The sequence below is a fragment of the Rhinolophus hipposideros genome (genome assembly GCF_964194185.1).
Source record: "Rhinolophus hipposideros genome assembly, chromosome: 13".
Classification (NCBI taxonomy): Eukaryota; Metazoa; Chordata; class Mammalia; order Chiroptera; family Rhinolophidae; genus Rhinolophus; species Rhinolophus hipposideros.
This window is the reverse complement of record NC_138059.1, coordinates 71,128,571-71,148,079: the sequence shown is the minus strand read 5'-3', so window position 1 is coordinate 71,148,079 and position 19,509 is coordinate 71,128,571. Positions and strand designations below refer to the sequence as shown.

Genomic DNA, 19,509 nt, shown 5'->3' with positions numbered 1-19,509 from the left:
TTGTTTTCAATAACTATAAAGGGGAGCTGGTGTTGCTGTTCTATGGAGAGCAAAGCTTTTCCGAATCAGCCACCCTACCTTCTACCCAGGTGAATGCAGGTTCCATTATAGTCGGTTGTCCTCCCACCTGAAAAAACAAGGCCTGAGGGTGACAGCCCAGCTTTGATTTCCCATTTGATACAAATCCTAACCATGTACTTTCCATCTTGTCCGGAAACCATTGCTCTGATGGAAACAAAGTCACGAGTTCCAGTTCAGGGTTCTAGAAGATTCTAGTGGCCAGAACTGGCTCCAATACAGTTAAAGTTAACGAATGCATTCAAGTCTGATGGAAAAGACTCCCTTCAATCCCTGTCTTCTAGGGAGTTACCTGCTGGTGGCTCCAGCAGACTGGGAAAGGTTTGAGACCTTCCTGATTAAGGTATTTTCAAGGGCTCCTAAATCTGGTGTCGTAAAGGTTTTCACTCCTCTATCTTTTATGGAGTCGAACATTGTGATCATAAATTCCAGAGCAGTGATCTTGGGAAAATCACTTAACCTCTCTGAGACTCAAATTCCTCACTGGTAAAACAAGAATGGAAGAAGTTCCTCCCTGTTCTAACTGGTCCCAAATGATCACTTGCAGCCTGCTACAGGCTACTGCACCAAAGGAGACCAGGAGTCAGAGTAGTTTAATAACATAGATCAAATCTTTCAGCAATAATTTTTTTAAGTCCCAGAAGTCCTCCTTATGCTTTTTTATGTCCAGACTTTTTTATAAGCAGACCAAAGACCAAAGTGTAAATAGTCAAGATTTCAAAATCCTCCTCAGATCCAAATTACTTGGCTTTTAGATTTCTGGATAAAACGGTAAGCTGTAAGTTCCGTAAGAGAGCAGCAGAAGTCTTCTGGAAGACTTTTCCATTCTATATGACCTTAGGTTGTGGCTAGGCTGGTAATATTTCCTCTGTGAACGCTGAGTTTCTCCCAGCCAGACCTAATAACTACCGGTTCCCACTCGATTGCTATTCACACTTACACATCTGCATACATAAAGCCACTTTAAACATCACGCTGTGGGGTCCTGACATGGTGACAGAGCCACCAGCTGTCGGGGCACTGCACTGAATTGGGGACACAAACCCCATTTTCCTATGTAAATTTGCCTAGACGTCCCCCAACAAAAGGGGACAGTGCTGTTAAATGGGGCCATCTGGCTGTACCCCGTCCCCAGTGACACCTCCGGGATGGGGGTGGGGATGGGAAGAAGCGGGAGTGATCTTGAGGGGGGCGGGAAGCAGCTCAGTACCGCGCGGCTGTCACCGGGACCCCAGGGGTCCGGTGCACGGAGGTTGGGGACCAGCAGGTCGCAGTGCTTTAAGCCTCCCGGCCTGGGGTGCCCGAAGGGCTCAGAGCGCACTCCCGAGACGGGGGAGGGCGCGCTTTGTTCCAGGGCCCCGAGGGGGCGAGGCGCCACCGCCTTGGGCAGAGTCACTGCTCTGTCCCCGGGGCCCCAGGGCAGCTCCCTCGCGCCAGCGAGCAGACGCGGGCGCCACCATAGCAACCGCGTGGGGGCTGCGCGAGCCGGGCGCAGGAGCAGGGGAGGAGGAAGGAGGGAAGCAGGGCCGAGGAGGGGGGAGACGAGGGAGGCGGGGTCCAGGGGAGGAGCGGAGGAGGAAGGGGGAGGGGAACAGGGGAGAGGGAGGGGAACAGGGGAGAGGGAGGGGAGCGGGGGAGGGGGAGGGGAGCGGGGGAGGGGGAGGGGAGCGGGAGAGGGGGAGGGGAGCGGGGGAGGGGAGCGGGGGAGGGGAGCAGGGGAGGGGAGCAGGGGAGGGGAGCAGGGGAGGGGAGCAGGGGAGGGGGAGGGGAGCAGGGGAGGGGAGCAGGGGAGGGGCCCGGAGGAGCTAGGGAGGAAGACGGGAGGGGAACGGGCGAGAGGAGGAGGGGGCGCGGGGAGCAGGCGCGCGGGGGAGAAAAGAAGGGGGCCGGAGCGTGGGTGGGGGGCAGAGAGGAGTGCAGGGGGAGGGCAGCAGTAGGGGGGAGGGCAGGGAGGCAAGGAGCGGCGGCCTGGGAAGAGGGCGCGGCCCTGCCGCCCCGCCCCGCCTCCGGGGCACTGTGCCCCCGCCCGGGCTCCGCCGAATTCCTGCCCCGCTCCCAGGGGAGGGGAGCGGCGCGGGAGCCCGCGGCGGGCGGGGACGCAGTGGCCAGCGGTGACCGCGCGCGGGGAGGAGCCGCGGGCGCGGGGAGGTGGTGGCCGCCGCCCCCCCCCCTCAGCAGCTGCGCTTCCCCTCCCCGCCCCCAAACGGGCGCCCGGGACCCCGAGCAGCCGGCTGTCCCCAGGGAGGTGGAGCCACCGTCCCCGGGGCCGCAGGCCGGGCTCCGCGGAGTTGGCGCTGCGGCCGCAGAGGGGACAATCCCCAGCCAACGCGCTGTCGCCCAGACGGCTTCACCAGAGAATATACTTTATTTACGAAACTCTTAGAAAGGTGATGTGGATTTTGAGTCCCCCACTCCCCATCCCCCCCCAAAAAAAAGAAGAAGGGCCTCGTGGGAAGAACATATTACCAATAGCAAGCTCGGAAACTGAAACAGTATTTTCTGCTACCAGCTGAAAATTGGGGGGGAAAGCCGAGTCACAAAGCCATCATGGTTCTGAAGTCGTATTTGCTGAACAGCGGCTTCCACAAACGGACGGTCTTACATTTGGGCGAACCGGGTGTGATCCTTGCCCTCCAAGAGGTGACCACAAACATGGGCTAGCCCACACTCTGACAAGCATTTTAGAATAGCTCTTATTGACGTGGCGCTAAATGTGTGCGAGGAGGGGGGGGGGACAATTTCATACCTCGTATTTCAGAAGAGAGCCAGTAGATGTAAGTGCTGTCTATTTTACTTAAAAATCATTTTTAAAAAAAGGAAAGGGAAGAAAAATAAACTTTTGGCCGTTCTCAGCTACCATGGCCTATGGGAAAATTAAAATAAACCTAATTGAAAAAACAGGGCTCACCATAAATAGGTTTAGCTTTCAGGCAGGGAACATGGTTAAAAAAAAAAAAAAAGCAGAAAAATAGACCAATCAAATGTAAGACTGTCCGTTTTTCATACAGCAAAGGTCAAAGACTCCTCTAAGCCTTAAAGAACAGTATTTCTGTGTGTAGAGCTGGGACTTTTGTGTGGTTTTTGGTTCTGAAAATCCTAATCTCTAACTCCCATTTTTCAGGTATTATTCAAAGGAACATTTTTTGGTTTCTTCTACCCACGTACTCCCAAATTAGGTACCAATCTAAAAGAAACAGGAAAACATGTAGGTTTGTACTTGTGCGATGTTCCATCTGGTTTCAACTCTATCTTTGACCAAAAAGAAAAGATGGGAAATGTAGGCAAGCATCCAACTATATCTATAAAACTCTACATGTTCGCTTATTTTGACATAAAATAAATGACTTCCAGTCTTTGCTTCCCAACTAGTTGAGATGTAACCTTTTTTGAGGGCTCACTGCATTCCAGGCATTATTCTCAGCAGTTTATAGATATTAGCATTATAATCTTAAACTTAGAAGGCAGATAATAATACGGTATTATCCCATTTTACAGATGAAGAAACTGAGGCTTAGAGAGGGCCTAAAGCCTGCCCACATTCGCACAGCGGTGGAGACCCCAAACCAGCCATCACTGAGCCCTTTGGTTGCTCTCTGACCTCACACTCCAGAGGGGTGGGCCTTCCTTTGCATCTTATCTACAAAAATACTGAATATAACTGTGCAGCAAATATACTTGCGGAATAACTGATTTTCTCAATTTCATCCAGTTTTTCTGGCATTGGGTAAGCATGTCCATTTACGAGTCCATTATTTTCTTATTTTTAAAGCGTTCCTCTAATAAATCTCTGTACACTATTGTCAGCTTTAGAAATACAGAGAGCAGCAACCTGGCAGGCCCAAATCTATAGGCATATATTGTTTATGTAGGCTCACGTGCATACTCAGAATTGTGGCAACATTTTAAAACATATATTCTGAATGCGATGATAAACCATTTTATTTTTTAACTTGCATATATCCTGTTACTTATACTCTGTTTTTAAGTAAGAAGTCTGACGTTCCTCATTCAGGGGAGTGCACAGCTTCAGAAGCAGTGGGACAAGCGGGATACCGCCCCAGAGGGATCTGGGGCAAGAGTGCATGTTACAGAATATTAGAAGGGGCAGTTGGGGACAGGGAGGGCTGACCAGGAGGCGGGGGTTTCCAGGTAAGGCCAGCAGATGCTGTTTTCTAGGGTGAGGTGAGCTGCCCAGAGCTGATGGGTTGTGATTGGTGGATGTGAAGTTTCCTGGACAGGTGTTTCCCTCGAGTGCAAGCTGACTTAGGTTTAGATTTGTGACCCTGGGGCAGCCTCCACTTTGTGGGACTCGGTATAAGAATTAACTTTATCAATTTCCCCCTTAATCAATACTCTCAGTTGTGCTGAGAGAAGTGATCAAATCTAAGGTGTTAGCACCACTCTGAGCTACCCCTTGTGGATGTTGGAGTCGGGTGGGATTACCCACTGGAATACATAGGTTAGGATATTGAGGTCCCTTAGTAGGCTGTTTTCTTCATCCCATTTTCGGCATTCCAGGCAAAGGGAGATCATTTGTCTGGTCACCAGTGGCTACACACATGCATGTAAAGCTTCTGAGAGAACACAAAACCAGGAGACTATTAGAATGAGTGTAAGGAGAATAATACCCACATTTGGAGGGTACTCAGAAGCCACAGGCCCCATGACCCAAACCAACTTCGATCAAATAGATCAAACAGAGACCCTGTGGATGGAGTCCCTTTCTGAAGCCAAGTGGCTTGCTCAGCGATCTTACGTAGCTGAGTCACAACTTCCCCGGAAGTGTTCATCCAAGTGTAGCAGTGGTGTTGGCCACCGCACAGACACCTCCTTGCCCAGCTGAAGATAACCAAGGGCCGCCCATCACCCAGAACAAGAGAGTCCAGGCCAGAGAGTCTAGGCATTTTTGTGGGGCAGCTATTGCTTTGGCAGCAGATTCTGCAGTTTCTTTGAGAGATAAGCAGAGGCTCCTGATCACGCCTCATTTACACGCACTCCTACTCAGGCGGGTAGGGCTCTGCTAAAGGAAGCAAGTTTTGAATCATGAATGCCACCTGGTAACTCCTGCTTCAGTCTGTGGCTCAGAACTGGAAAGGCTACGGAGGACAGGACAATTTAAGGGTCTGTAGACCACACAGGTGGTTTTATTTTGTCCCTCATGCCCCTTTCTTTGTACAGAGCCGGGACACACGAATCCCATGTTTGGTGGTGTCCTGTCGCTTATACTTTGACTTGTTGTTGTTTTTTATTATTTTCTAGCTAAGGTCTGGCCACAACCTTAAATTCTGAAGCACCTGCAAATTAGGAGGCAGAGTCTAAGCATCGGGGGATGTTTGTTTGCACAAAGTCAAGGGGGGGTTGAGAGGTTCTTGCTGAATTTGGCCTCTATAAATAGATAATGAGGATACACGCAGCCCTAAAATCTTTTGCCTGAATCTTTTCTTGTGAATCCTTCACCTGACGCAGCGTGGGAAAGACTGCAGCAGCGGGTGGTGGAGGAAAGGAGTGTAGTGAGGAAGAAACAAAAGTGGAACATTGGGGAGGACAGTGGGCAAAGAACTAACATTTCCTTGTGCAGAATCAGCAGTGCGGGGAGCTGAACATGGGCGGGCCCAGGAGGAGGAGAGATGGGGAGATGGGTAAGACCGCTAAGGAGGCTAAGGCCCATTTCGTAGGCTGAGAACTAGACGGAACAGCTTCTTTTTCAGGCTTGGCTGAGGGGGTCAAGCTTGAATTTTAGCTGACTTGCTGGGGATGGTGTCAGGAGGCCAGACCCCCAGGAAGTTTCAGAGAGTCGGGACTTACTCTTCCTTCTTCCTCCCACTGAAAAACCAAAGGGGAAAAAAAGGGTGTTTGCTCACAGCCAGAGCCATTTTCCCTGAGGCCTATTCAAAGGCCTCCAGAGCAAGGGAAGAAAGGGGGGTCGTGTGCTCTGCCTGAGCAGATGTCACTGGCCAACCTCGTCCTCCCGCCATGACTGATGACAATTTCCCATCTTTTTGTTGCTTTTAATTTTCTAAAAAGGATTTTCCCCTTAGGAAAACACTCCCTCATTAGTTTTATCTTTAGTCCATAGGTGATTTTTTTTTCTTTTTCTTTTTCTTTTTTGCCTTTTACAGAATTTAGGGGGAAAAATACCCTGTGACTATTTTTAACACGTGTGACAGAGAAGAGATTATTTTCTCTTTGCTTAAATATTCTGATATTCCCACCACGGGTAACTGACATTTCCCAAAACTAAAAGTGAAATTTCCCAGTAGGGTCTCAACTCTGAATAAGATTTATTAGAAAATAAGAATGAAGGAATGGGGGAGGGAGGAAAAAAGGGAGGGAGGCTCTAAGAATTTTTCATAGGATTCTAGTTTTTGTCTCAAGAAAAGTTCATTTTAATTGAATTCATAAGCAGTTGTACTATTGTTACATGCCTTGTTTTTTCTTTTTATAGCCACCGACTGATCTTTAGGTCTGAAATTTAAAAGACTACAACTGACTGACTTTTTTTCCCCCTTACTAAGGGGGTCAAACAAAAAGAAGATAATTTAATCAATAGAGTATGCGTCAACTAATTCAAAGTGACTAGATGAAAGTCTGGAATGAAAGCATTAAACATCCACTGAACAGAATAAATAATTAGTATTGATCACCGAATAATTCTAAGCACAGGGGCTATTTACACAGAAAGGAAGCAATATATTTTCTTAGGAAAATAAAAGCAACAACACTGTATCTGGACCTCATTAGCATGAGGGAAGGAAAGCGAGGCCTTATAAAGTGTGACTCGTGACATTGCCACATTAGAAAACAACTCTATTGGGCAAGACACACTGTTTGGTGGAAGCTGTGATAAGACTTGGGGTGAGGGCTACGAAGGGGGACGAGAGTGGCAGGCTGAGGTGTCCCAGCAGCATTTGCTGTCTGGATAAGGAGCCGAAGAGTTGACATTGTTTTGGTGTGTGCAAAATGCTGGGTAAAAGGTTGGACACATTCTCTGCGGTCCTCACTGACCCCCTGCGGCCCCCCTGTATTATCGTTGTGCTGATTGTCCCGGTGGGGAGTTTGGGGATTGGAGAGGCCAAATGACTGGCCTGAGGTCACCCAGATCATAAATGGCACAGGTGGACTCCATCCTTTCTCCCACTTCATCCTTCCATCACAGCGATCAGTGAGTGGGGGTAGAAGGGAACGCCTCCCAGACTCCCAGGGCAAGCACATTTCAGCCTCGTGGCGCTCCCTGTCTACTGCTTTGTGATACTCGTGTCACCGGAAGAAGGCTGGGAGCTGGGGGTGTTCCTAGTTTTCCCTGTGAGCCAGTGCTCAAGCACGTCATGTCTCCTACCTAGAATCAGGCAGAAAGCAGAGTCTGTCTCTCAGGCAGCCAGATGGATGTGCTTGAAACATCCCGAGCACTGACTGCATTTTCGGTTTTGAAACATAAGTGTGGCCTAATAGAACGGAGGGGATGACCACGGCTTAGCAGGGGAACTGAAGGAGAACAAGAGGGAAAATATCTTAGCTAGCTGATTAGTTGAAACTTGAAGTAAGGATGGAGGACGATGTTACCACGGTTACTATGAAATCTAATTGAGACTCCTGGCTTTGTGGAATTCGCTAATTTGGAAATCATCCATCTGTTTCCTGTGGCCTGAGGGAAGAGCCAGAGATGGAGGGAGGGAAGGCCTCCCTGAGGTGGTGACCTTCCAGAGGCATGCCGGTTAAGGAGCCAACCTGGAGGCACACCTGGGGGAGGAGAGGCTTGGGGTGGCCCGACAGCTGGTACAAAGCCCCTGGGAGGCTCACAGGGTCCATTTACCCTGACCTCTGCTGTGGGAGCACCAAACCTCCAGACCAAAGACAGGTTTCATCTTTACCCACCTTCCCCATTACCCTAAACTAGACAAGAATGTTCACGCCCCTTTCTAGATGGTGCCTTAACATGTTCAGCCCGGAGCTGACTATTTACTGTAGGGATTCAGGGACCTGGGCACACTGCATGTACCCTGGGCCCAGAAGGGACTTGGACCCAGACCCGAAAGCTGTCAGGAATAGAGTAGAATGCCCTCCCTATTTCTGCCTCTTGTCTCTTTTCTCTCCACGAAGCCAGTAACTTCTCAACCGTGCAGACCAGCTCTGCTGTCTCCCTGAACGTTGTCATCAGTGAGGTCACAGAAAGCTTCAGGCATACCAGCTCAGTTCCAGGAACACGCCTCACTGGCTGTCTCTGAATCTCATTTCCAAGTCCAGGGGCAAAACTCTGACTGCTCCAACTCAGTCCAGTGCGCACCTCTGAGCCCCTCCTCTGTAGCTGAGATTTTGGAGAGGGAGAAAGGTGCCTGTCAGAGAAAGGGGTGTGACAGGAGCCTGGCAAGCAGGATCTTCCAGACACTCGCGTGGCTTCCCACAGCGTGTTGGAACTCCTCAGACCCTGACTTTCAGATTCTCCAAAACATACTTCTTTTCCCTGTCTTAACTGATACTCTTACTCCCATGACTTCCAAAATAATAATAAATGTGTTCTCTGTTTTCCCAGCCCCAACCTCGCAAGTCTTTCATCCTGCCCTGGCATAGAATTTCGCTCTTCCAGGAATCTGCCTCCTAGTCTTCTCGCTTCTGGATAAAGAAGCAGAAAGCAAGCCTGAATTATTGCCGTGCAATCAAATACAGTATACTCTTTTAAAAACAGAAGTGAAAAAACATACTTGTCTTCTTGTTAGGATTCAGTCATGCATCTTGTTTTTTTTTCTCGTTTAGTCTTAGAGATCATCGAATCCGGTCCATTAAGAACTAAAGATGCTAAGTGCCGTGCCTGAGGTCACACATCTCATTTGTGTAGAACTCTCTGTACAGGGGTTTTTCAATTGTAACATGCTGCCTCCCGCCTGAGTGTGGGGACCCAGGCGAAGAGTAAGGAAGGGAGCAGCAGGAATCTCACCAGTCTTCCTCAGCCAGGAGCGGGTGACCTGTCGTGATGGGGTCACCCTGGCATGCCATTGTCCAGATGTTTTGAGGGGCAGGTATTACTTAGCCCAAGTCTTCCTGCACTCTGGAGAGGTTTTGCTCGTGAAAAAGGCACGTGCCAGTGTTCAGGCTGCTGCCCACATTCAGACACTTTAAACTCTCCTCTGCAGAAAGAGCTACCACATCACAGAAAAAGGATCTTTTTGACAAATCATGTGTAAAAATGACTCTCTCTGGGCTACCACGACCAAATTAAATGGATGGGTAAAAACCAAGTGACTTCCATAGTACTCACAGCTCTAAAATCCCACAGTTCCATGACAAAAGTAGAGAAAGAACAGGAGAAATTCATCATACAGTAAAACGCAAAAGGGGTAGATAGGAAGTCCTCAGACTAAATGGAATTTTTAAAAATCCAGGCATTTTAAGAAACAGCCCAAATAATGAACTGCTTAAGAATTAAGAAAATGCTCTTGTAACCCCTGTGTGAGGGAAGAAACAGTTGCAACAATAGTTTTTTTTAACTATAAAATGAAACTCTATATTTTAAATCTTTAAGGCACAGCCAAGCTATTCCCCTTTGTAACTTATGAAGCTCTCAGTCATGAATTACGTCATAGAAATGACCCTGCTCTAAAGCAGGTGAATAACCATTTATAAATGAAGACATGGGGACTCAAACAGATGGGTCTCGGGCAAAATACATGCTCATAAGTCCATAACCCAAGGCATCAAGAGGTGGACAAAAGTGGAAAATTTTGAAATCAAGAGAAACTTTATTTTTTTACCCAATGAGGATGTGTTCATTTTGATTTTTTTTAAAGGCTAATGATGAAATCTCTATTCAATAGTAAAATGCTAAAGTAATTATACAAAGCAAAGATGGTGTGTAACTTTTAAATTTTGCAGGTTTGCGTATTTGAAAATATGGATAAAATTTTTTCCCTCAAAAATACCAAAACTGATATCAAGTAAACTCATCTAATTTTAGTAACTTTGTAAGAATGAAACTTGAAACTTTTTCTTCCTGTTTGCCAGTTTGAAATAAGAATGTGTATCTGTGAATATATGTGTACGTGCTGTGTTTCTCTGTGTATGACTGTGTCTAGTATGTAATCGTGTTTATGGGGTTATGTGACTGCCACAGGGAGTGATGAAAAAAGATCTGGGTTTCATTATGCAAGAAAACATGGCTCAGGTTTTTAAAAATGAGAAAATCCGTATGTACTTACTTTCTCATGTAGGACTTCTTCAGAAGGAGCCATGATGTATAAAAGGGGTGTTATTTCTAGGTAGCATTTCTGAAAGTGTAGTAGGGCAGGTCATTTTACGTGGCATATGAATAAACACTTTTATTTGAATTATCATGCATTTATTTTTACCTTTCCTCCTCCTCCCTCTCTCCAACACTCTGCCTTGGGATCACTGGTTTTATTTGGTTCCTTTTGTCTATGACCAGTAGCCCAGGCCCACAGGTCATTCCGTGCCCCCTACTCCTCACTGGACACTCTGTTGTGTCTTTTCCGATCCCATCTCCCCACCCTCCCTAACTATAGGAACCCATGCCTGAGCCCTCTGGCCACTCAGAATAAGTCATCAGCCAAAACTCAATCTAGAGAAGCAAGTTGAACTGTCTTCCCAATAAAGCAAAGCCATTCCCTGTTGACCAAGAGTTGTAGTGGCAGTGAATGGCTTGCTTTCTATTTCGGTTATTTCTTGCTACGGAACAAATTATCCCAAACTTATTGGCTTAAAATGACAACCACTTTGTTTGCTTTCTAGCTTCTGTGGATTGACAGCTCAACTGGCGGGTTGGGTTGATCTCCCTTGGTGTCTTTCAAAGGATGGTTGGAGCTGGAGGCATCTGGACCCCCCAGCCCCTACTCCAGCAGGCCAACCTCCTCCCTCTCCATTCAGGGCCCCTGGTCTCTGTGTGTGGTGGTTTGGGGCTCCCCAAAGAGACAGAAAATGGAAACCTCCAGGGCTTCTTAAGGCTTAGGCCCTGAGCAGGCACACCACCACTTCTGAGGCCTTCTATTAATTAAGCAGTTTCAGGCCAGTGCATATTCAAGTGGCTGGGATATAAATCCCACCTTGAGAAAGTCATGTGGGGCGGGGGGAGCTGGTTACAGAGAATTTGCAGTCATCTTTAATCCACCACACTTTCTCAATCAAGGGAGTTCCTTTTAGTTTCTAAGCAGAACAACCACTTTGAGGGTTTCAAAACCTGTTTACTAGTCTTTGGAGTAAACTTACTGTTCCTTGGGTATAAAAAAGGGGAGGTTTCCCCAAAGCAGTGCAACACTGAGGTTAAGAGCTGGTTCAGGAAAACTGCAAGTGATTATCAAACGATGGACACATGAGGACATACAAATATCACTTGCTTTTCAAGTAACACTCTGAAATCCAAGTTTTACAATGATGAACTGCACGTTCTCTAGTTTTCCAGAAAATAAAATTCGTCTTCTAAACAGTAAAGGTGTTTCTGTCCACACTTCTAAAAGTTGGGAAAAACAGGTTATAATTCACAATATGTATTAATAAATTGATTTTAAATAAGGGGGGGGAGTTTTTTTCCATCCCAAATGAATTAAAGCCCATAAAGAACAAAGTTTAAGTAAGCCTAGCACGGGAACCTTTCCTGCTTTAATTTAATTTCATCTTCCTCCGGAAAATTTCCCAGAATATTCAGACGCTTTCAGGATAGGTGCCTCTATTTCAGTTCATTTTACAACCTGTCTGTTCTCTCTGCATTTTTATTTAATCTAAATGCATATATTTAAGGTAATTAAAGTCAATTGACTGGAGGGAGCAGTGGTATGGACAATTCAAAAAATCACTTACATTCAATCTGGTAAATATATTTGCACTAATATTTTGAATGGCTGTGTGAAGCCGTTTTTCAAGTCAAATCTGGCTGCGTGGGGCAAACTGCCAGTGTTTCCCAACTGCTCCTGCATAGTTACTTCCCTGAATGTCTGCTTATGCTAGAAGTAGATGCTGAGAGCTTTGCCTTCCCTCTGGCCTCTTCTGTGACTGGGGTCAATACATGTTTGGGTTCAAAGAGCTTTTCTCTTTGCACAGTAAACAGAAGGAATGGAGATGTGAAGAGTGCAAGTAATTCAGTAGAGACAGATTGTCAGCTCACTGGCACTTACTTTACAGGTTTGCTGGTCATTTTGTACCTATGCCATCATTCACTGACTGCCTTTGTTATTGCATGTGCCAGACGTAGCGCTGAGGTGGACAGGCTGAACACCAGCCGAGTGGTGTCTCCCAGTGATGTGGGAGCTTCGCCAGCCCAGACATTTATCTACAACAACCCTGTAGGAGTTCTTTGCAGGAGAGCTTGATAAACAAAAGCAGTCACTGGTGTGGTCACGATTGAACCGACACTGCGGAATAACAGCTCCGTGCATTTTACAACACGTGGTTTATAGATGCAAACATAGGAGTTTCCAATCCCCCTTCACGCTGACAAAGATCTCAGCCAGGTGTGCAAGGGGACTCGCATCCCCGAGCGGCCTCTTCCGCCCCCAGAGTCCACATTCCCGCGGCCCTGCACGGGAGGTCGCTGCAGGGAGCGAGCTTTCCGCGTTTTCTTCGGGCAGCTTCCTCCTCCTGCAGCACCGCGAGCTCCGGGAACATGGCTTCCCGCGTGCACCAGGCTGGGCCCGGCCGCGCGCCCCATCCACCCCGCCGGCGTCCAGAAGGGGACGCGGCAGGGGAGCGTGGCCTTCGTCCTTTGCGGCGCTGGGGGCCAGGCCCACGGACGGTCGCCGGGGCTGCAGCGGGGGCCCGCGGGCTGCGTGGCGGCCCCACGGCCTGCCCCGCGGCCTCCCGCCCTCGCGAGGCCTGCAGCGTCTCCCGGGCGGAGCCGCGGGCCGTGGCGTCATCAGCCTCCGCCCCCCACGCCGCGGGCCGAGGTCACGGAGGGCACAGCGTGGCTGGAACGCGGTGCGGGGCTCGCCCGGCGTGTCTCCTCGGACGGCGGGGCTCTGTAGGTAAGCGTGACAGACCCCAGGAGGAAAACGTGACAACACACGCACACAGGACACGCACATGCACACGCACACGTGCGCACACACATGCACGCGCGCGCGCACACGTGCACACACATGCACACACGCGGACACGCACACGTGCACACGCGCACACACGCACACGCAGGGGCCAAAGAGCAACCCGCTGGAGGCAGCATCAGTGCAGGGCCTTCCTAGGGGGAAGTGGTCTGGAAGTTTCCAACCACCCGGCAGGGCACAGAAAACAGAACACCTGAGCATGCTGAGCAAATCATGTCAAGCGTGGTTTCAGGTGGCAAAGGGTAGGTGACTGTGCAAGTAAATGTGCCTGAATTCACTAGTTACTAAAAGGCACTGGCGGACTAGCCGTGAGAGGTCAACTAAGACAAGCACTCAAGTCATTTAACAAGTATCGTGAGGCTGGGAGGGAGCAAGGGCTAGGAAGCCTCAAAACTAGAGGGGACGCGAACACTGGCCAAGGGGGCTGCTTTACAGTCTCTGTCCTGTCCTAAATGTGGCTGAAGTTTACACGAAAATATAGTCCCCACTGTACGTTTTGCCTGGCGTCGTGGAATAATAGTCAAAAGAAAACTACTGTTGCTATCTGTTTGGAAACTAATGTATGCAATCACTTCCTAACCTTATAGATATATAAAATGAAAGAGTGCCCTCTAAAATATTCAGAAAACAGTATTAAGCTTTAAAAAAACAAGGCTAACTCATGAGCAGAGGCCTGGTTAGAAAAATCAACATGTCGGTTAGGGAATTGAACCAACGTCGCCTGCATTGTAGAACACCTATGTGCTTGGCTGACACTGTCGTTTTCTGTGGGTTTCTAGAACCTCAGGCTTTTACTGGGGTCGCCTGTCAGTCGGTCATTCGCAATTAACAGGCTCTGTGCGCAGAGCGCTGACAAAGCGATTTTGGTCTGCTTTTCTGGATTTATGACACATTCTCCCCGTCAAGGTATTCTTTTTTTACCTCTCTCTCATCAATGGCCTTTATCTATATCATCTGCAGATAATTACAAAGTGATAAAGAGGCACTCGTTTTAATTTCACTTTTTACTTTTATACTAACTTCTTTTGTTTATCGTTGCAATATAATGCTAAAGTGAGAGTATTGTCATTTTAACAGTCATTTAAGCAATTACACAAAATTTTGCATTGTATTTGTTTAAGAACGTTAAGACAAAAATCTTTTAAAAAGGAAAAATATCTCCGACATGTATGTATGTATATATATATGTGTGTGTTTGTGTCTGCATATATATGATAAAGTATGCAACTAGGTTTTCTTTAACACCGTACTACTGATATTTACGTCAGTTGTCATGATCAGCAAGGTGCATTGCCCTAAAAATGTAAAAATACAATTGTGCAATTCTCCATACTTCCAAAGTTTCATCTACTAGTATACTGTAAGAAAACTCCCCTTTATTTCGATGTATTTGTGAGATATGGACCTAATTTGACAACATGTTTTCGACAGCCTTTACATACATTTCTGCACAGTGTGATGCCTTACTATTCTTATAAGCATATTACTGGAAATTATGTCTTTGGATTTGGGGTGTTTTGTTTGTTTCTTTGTGTTTTTTTGCAGTGTCAAAAAAATGCTCAGCCTCTGAAAACTAGCAATAAAGTTTATTGCAAGCAAAAGTTAGAGCCCCGAGCACCTTAGAGAAGCATTCCCTCAAGTGTGTTTTGTGAACAGCAATGAGAAACCTAAGTGAAAGTCTTTTTAAAAGGCGGTGTGTGGAGGGGAGTAGGATTCCTTGTGAAAAACATTTTGGGGAACATTCTATATCCTCCCTGTTGGAGATTCACAACATCATTAACATATTAAAAGCTCTTACGTTTATGCTCAGTTGAATTTCAACGAAGGTGTCAAAGCAGTTCAGTAGGGAAAGGATAGTCCTTTCAACAAATGGTGCTGGAACAATTGGATATCCATATGCAAAAAGATGTATTTAAATCCTTATCTCCCATCATACTCAAAATTTAACTCCAAATGAATCATCATCTAAATGTAAAAGCTAAAATTATAAACTCTTAGGAAACAGGAGTAAATCTTCGTGATCTTCATAGATACAATGAAAAAGCACAAGCAATAAAAGAAGAAATTTCATAAATTGACCTTGACCAGAATTAAACATTTTTATGCTTAAAAAGACACTATTAAAAAAGTGAAAAGAAAAACCACAGAGAGAGAAAATATTTGCAAATCATATTTGATTAAGGTCTTGGATCCAGGATACAAGGAATTCTGGCAGGACAGTAAGAAGAAAATAACCCAATTTAAAAGTGGACAAAAAATTTGACTAGATATTTGAACAAAGAAGCTACATGAATGGCCAATAAACACACGAGAAGATGCCATCGCGGAACGCAAATCAAAACCACAACCCAGATACAACAACACACCCACTAGTAGTTGAAGAGGACTAGTTAGTGAGGATGTAGAGAAATTGGAACTGTCCTACACTGCTGGTGGGAATGCAAAATAGTACAGCCACTTTGGAAAACCGTTTGGACGTTTCTTAAAAAAAAACTAAATACAATCTGACCATGTGATTCCCAACTTCAATCCTAAGTATATACCCAAGAGAAGTAACAATGTATATCCACACAAAGACCCGTGAATCTTCACAATCAGTAGCCAAAAAGTGGAAATAACCCAAATGCCCACAAACTCATGAATGGATTTTTGAAAATGTGGTGTATCTGTATGGAGTACTATTTGTCCTGAAAAGGAATGAAATTCTGAGAACATGCTGCAAAATGGAACCTCAAACACATTATGCTTAGTGAAAGAAGCCAGAAACATAAACAAATATTGTATGAGTCCATTTATATACAATTTCCAGAAGAGACAAATCTGTACACAGAAATGAGATTACCTCGGGCAACCTTGGGGCTACAGATGGAAATTCAGAGTTCCGGCAACTGGGCGCAAGCGATGTTTTTGAGGTGATGGAATGTTCTAAACTTGGATATTAGTGATGGTTGCCCAACTCTGTAAATTCACTAAAAATCATTTATACTGTTAAAAGAAGTAAATTTCATAGCATGTACATTATACCTCAATGAAGCTGCTGCTGTTGTTTTTTGAAGGAGAGAGTGTTCTCTGTTCAAAACAGTTTGGGAAACATTTTATATCCCAACTCTTGGAGATTCACAACGTATATTAACATATTAAAGACCAAGAAACCCTAAAGTAAAGAAACCTACTTAATCTTTTAATCCAGCATAAACCAAATATATGTGACCACAGGAACTTTTTAAAAAAAATACACCAATTAAACCCTTTCAAAATGAGAGTTAAGGGAAACATAATTAGGAATTGCTGAGAGTAGTTCCCTTCACTGGCTATCCCTTAACTTCTCCAAGCCCTCAGGTCCAAGTAAATGGTATAAATTTAATCCCTGAGATATTTTTTTTGTAGCAAAAATAAATACAATTTATGTAATTAATGAGTCCATAGGAACCAGCAAGCTGGAAAGGCCACCCCACCCACCCATGACTGCCATTGTGTGTCCTGGATTTCTGCTGGCTGGGGTGTCAGGAGGAGAGGCTGTGATTAAACAGTAATTATAATTGAAGCTGAGTGTAATTAATTACATAATTTTATGTAGTTACACGTTAATTCCACTACTAAAATTACATCATAAAATTAAAGCATTAAGAAGGATTACTGTCAAAAGAAAAGTAGATGTGAATCAAGTGTCTGACTCATGTGTGAATCATGTCCAAAGCACTTGGCTCATATCTGAATCATGTATAACAGTTGAATGACAGACAAGTACTTGCTAGGTTCTTCGGAGTCATTAGTTAAATAATCAATGTAGACTGTACACATGGAGTCCTGATCATGAGAACTACCATTGAAAAAAACTGGAAGCCCCTGACCCCATGTCTGTTTCTTTTTTCTTTTTTTTAACAGGGGTAGAGTGTTGTACAGAAGGTATGAGGAATTTGATTAGAATTGTTTACATAAGGAAGGAGAAGAGGGATTTTTAAAGAAGTATGAACAAGTGAGATGTATTCTGTAAACTATCCTATACTTTTTTGTCAAAGAGAGGAATGATTGTGGGGATGAGAAATGGATGAACAATTTATTGTACCCAAGTGGTTACTTTGCAGAAAATTTCTTATAACCATATTTAAAAATAACTATTACAGGCGCGTATCAGGGCTATGAAATGGATTTGCGAAGAGAACAACACTTGGAGGACACTGCTCACAGTGGCCCATGCAGGGATCGAACGGACAACCTAGGTGTCATCAGTATGATGCTCTAACCCAACTGAGCTAACCAGCCACCCCCAAAAAACAAGTTTTTAATGGTACTCTTCAGAAAAAAATGGGCTTCTAGCAAAGCACAGATAATGTTACTTGCCCTTTGTCTTTATTCCAAATATATGCAGATAATAATATTGATGAGACCAAAAGACATCAGCTAGAATTTCAGCTGGGCAGTGAACATAAACTTTTGATGGAATTATTTTGGGTGCATGCAGGGTAGAAGGCAAAATGAACATTTTTAAAACACCATTTAATATAAATTTTGCATTAACCTATTGCTTATAACTAGAGTAATCTCTTAAACAAACCTGTATATTGGACAGGAAAACCTAAATCATCCAAGATTAAACATGTTTAGGCAAGAGGAGAAAACTCCCCTTGTTAAAGCAAGAGCTTTTGGATAATCTCTAAAATCGGAATTTGTGTTCGAAGTACATACATAAACTATAGCTTAATAACATGCTTGTGACAGAAGAGCAAGCCAAAAAGCCTGCAAGTATGCAACCCTAGACCCCTTTGGAAACCCAAAACACCCCTTCCTCCCAACCACTTCATCCAACTTCATGTGATTTTTGTTCACAATCTAACTTTTGTTTCTACCAACACTTGTCTGTAAAGTTTGTGGACCAACTACGTCTATTTTGCAAATTCCACCTCCACTTCTGACTGGCTTTCCTACACGAGTTTTAAGGTATTTCTCTCAAAACCTGGCTTGCCTCTGACAGTATCACTGCTTCATCTGTTCTTCGTACCTCTCCATGTAGACTGAATCTTGTTTTCTCATAAACAGCTTTGCAATTCCTGACGAGCATGTGCTGTTTTCTAAATTCAAACTGAAGTATTCTTCACGCCTACTGATAAACAGAATGCCTTCTGTTAACTGCAGGTTGTGTGAGGGTCGAGGATATGAAGGAGTTAGATGGCGAAGTCAAGCAAAGACTCTTTTGAGGAAAATTAGGGATGGGGAGTAGAGTTTGTTTGTAAGGGAACTGTCTACTGAGGGAATCTGAGCAGTATGACAAAGGGAGGACGGCTGTCAAGACTTTCTCCGTATTTGTGTGTCACTTTATTTTAGTCTAGTTCAAAATCATCTATAATCTCTCCTGCGGAAATCAAGTTTTGTTAAGTACTTAACAATTGTTTTAAATAATTTTCTATGACCATATCGTAATTACCTGTACAGAATATGGAGAAAAAATGAGGGGAAAAAATGATCACCATTTATTCTAGTACACTAATGCAACCTTTGTTAGGATTGGAATATGTTTCCTTCCTTTTTCTCTCAACTCTTTTTTGCGTAGTTGTAATCACAGTCTACTTAGTTTGGGGTACGGTTCCCTGTAAGAAGATCTCCCCAGTTGCTAAATGTTCTTCACAATTATAACATGTAAGCTCTGCATACTGCAATATACTTGACAATCTTCCATTCTTCTGACATTTTAAACATCACAAACAATACTGTGATGGACATTTTTCTGCATAGACTATTGATATTTTGAGTTTAATTATTATCTTTAATGAATCTTAGTCCTTGAGACTCAGGCGATAGGAGAGGGTGAAGCCCCAGGCGGGCGTCCACATGACAATGTATGCTAACCACCTCCTTTTAGAAATTTGCACTGATTTTAAAACTTACCAAAAAATGGGGTTAGGATTCAGATTTGTAGTTTGCTTAAATCAGCAACCACTCATAGATTAAAAAAAAAAAAGAGGAAGAAAATAGCAAAGGGAGGAGCAGAGGGTCTTGATGCACTTTCCTCCAGCTTTATCCACGAGGGTATTGTCTGCCAGAAAGCAAGTGGAAATGCTTGCATTTGTTCTGTTGGGTGTCTGAAGGAAAGCACCCTTGTGAGCTAGCCAAAGTCAGACTCCTTTGGACTTGACGGATGCCATTTTCAGACAAAAGTAGGTAGTTTGACTTAAATGGGAATAAAAAGAGAATTAGAATCTAACATTCTTTTGTTCTTAATAAAAGATCGTTTACATTTTGTCTTCATTAAGGAATCAAGGCAGTGCTACTCAAGATTACGTGCTGCAGTGTTTTCATAGATTGAAGTGGTTGATAAGCCCCAAGTTGCTTTCTCCAATCTCATTCTTCATTGCTTCTTCTCTAATAATGTACTTCATTGCTAATATAAAAGTGCACC

General features: G+C 45.0%; 1 long non-coding RNA gene across 1 annotated transcript in view; it reads left to right on the top strand.

Moving 5' to 3' along the window:
* Positions 1-12,949: 12,949 nt before the first annotated feature.
* The window catches only part of LOC308506783, a 39,342-nt gene continuing 32,782 nt past the window's right edge, over positions 12,950-19,509 (top strand). Inside the window, exon 1 of the long non-coding RNA XR_013994773.1 lies at positions 12,950-13,037. This is a non-coding gene — a long non-coding RNA (uncharacterized lncRNA). The remainder of the gene's footprint in view (positions 13,038-19,509) is intronic.